The sequence below is a fragment of the Helobdella robusta genome, assembly GCF_000326865.2.
Source record: "Helobdella robusta unplaced genomic scaffold HELROscaffold_74, whole genome shotgun sequence".
Classification (NCBI taxonomy): domain Eukaryota; kingdom Metazoa; phylum Annelida; class Clitellata; order Rhynchobdellida; family Glossiphoniidae; genus Helobdella; species Helobdella robusta.
In genome coordinates, this window is record NW_008705420.1 from 154,257 (window position 1) to 156,466 (window position 2,210).

Genomic DNA, 2,210 nt, shown 5'->3' on the forward strand with positions numbered 1-2,210 from the left:
ACACATACGCACACGCACACACACGCACACACACACACACACATTTATATATAGACTAACCAACCAACCAAACATATTTGCTTTGCACACTACTTTATAAAAACAAACGAACAACAACACTTACAAACAAACACACACACAAAAACAAACATACCACAACATCTGCAAACACACAAACAAACATACATATAGACATTCAAACGAACATACATGGTACATCTGTGCATTTGCATGTGTGTGTGTGTGTGTGTGTGTGTGTGTGTGTGTGTGTGTGTGTGTGTTTGCGGTATTAATTCCCGCAAGTAATTTATGAGTTGGCATTGAAAGACTTTGTATGCAAATATACACTACTGATACATCTGTACACATACATACATACATACATACATACATACATGCATACATACATACATACATACATACATACATACATACATACATATGTGTTTATTTGTTTGCTTGGCTGATTAGTTTGTTAAATTAACTGGCTCTATTGTCACCAGTTACTTTATTGAGCAAACGACCGAGTGAACAAATGAATGGATGAATGAATGAATGAATGCATGAATGAACGAATGAATGATTGAATGAATGATTGAATGAATGAATGAATGAATGATTGAATGAACGAACGAACGAACGAATGAATGAATGAATGAATGAATGAATGAATGAATGAATGAATGAATGAATGAATTGAACGAACGAATGAAGGAATGAATGAAGGAATGAATGAATGAATGAATGAATGAATGAATGAATGAATGAATGAATGAATGAATGAATGAATGAATGAATGAATGAATGAATGAATGAGCAAACCAATTATTTGGTGAACAAAAGAAATATTAAAGATAAACAAAGGAGTAAACTAGTGAAAAATAACGAAATCAAATATTTGTTTAATTGGTCAAACGAACGAATGAACGAACGAACGAGTGAACGAACGACCGAACGAGTGAACAAGAACGAAGAAACAAACGAGTGAACGTAAAAACAAGTGAAAAACAAACGATTGAATAAATGAATGATAAATGGACAAATAGACGGCTGGAAGTTAATAAATGAATGGAGGGAGTGACAAAGCAATGTGGCAAATTGCCTCCAAGAAAGTCAGACGACCAATAAATTCATTTGCACGTGTCTGTGCTGTGTTAACACGGCTCGCTCACAACATCACATCATCACAACAACACATCACATCATCACAACAACACATCATCACAACAAGATTGTTACAGTAAGAAACATTATCGTCGGGTCATCAAATGTTCAACATTAATTTCTCCAATGATGAGCTACGTAACATCACATTAGTTTCATCATCGCATCAAAAAACACACACACACGCACACAAACACACTCACATTTATTCCTAAACACACCTTCTTACAAATAAGTCAATACAAGCAAATATTTGCATTGAACAGCTAAACTATAATTATTAGTAATAATAATTATTATTATTAATATTAATTATTAATTATATCATTTAAAAAATGGCTATAATAGTAATATTACCAGTAGCAGCAGCAATGTAGTAGTAGTAGTAGTAGTAGTAGTGGTAGTAGTAGTAGTAGTGGTAGTAGTAGTAGTAGTGGTAGTAGTAGTGGTAGTAGTAGTAGTAGTGGTAGTAGTAGTATTAGTGGTAGTAGTAGTGGTAGTAGTAGTGGTAATGATTGTAATAAAGAATTGCAGAGTCATAAAGTGACTGTTTGGTGAATAATAAAATGAAAAGAAAAAAAACCATCATCACTATCGTATCTTCTATCATCATCATCATCAACTTCATCATCATCGTCATCATCGTCATCATCATCATCGTCATCATCACCTCTAACGTTCCAACTACTACTACTACTACCATCACTTCATTACGTCATCACTGTTACTACCATCGTCATCATCACAATCGTCGGCACATCGCTACATTGCTTTATTTGTTTTCCTTTCCGAGTTTCGTGGTTTTACAGGCGGTCCATCTGCTGAACAGCTGATCCAGGCATTCAAATGATAGGACGACCGCCTACCAACCAGCCAACCAATCAACCAATCAATCAATCAACCAACCAATCAACCAACCAACCAACAAACAAACCAATCAACCAACCAACCAGCCAATCAACCAACCAACCAATCAACAAACCAATCAACCAACCAATCAACCAACCAATCAACCAATAAACCAACCAACCAATCAACCAACCAAC

The 2,210-nt window shown here is 35.1% G+C and overlaps 1 protein-coding gene across 1 annotated transcript in view; it reads left to right on the forward strand.

The window, feature by feature from the left end:
• HELRODRAFT_103882 (hypothetical protein) overlaps positions 1-2,210 on the forward strand; it is a gene marked incomplete at its 3' end in the record, with an annotated part of 19,733 nt that overhangs the window by 4,932 nt on the left and 12,591 nt on the right. The window lies entirely within an intron of this gene.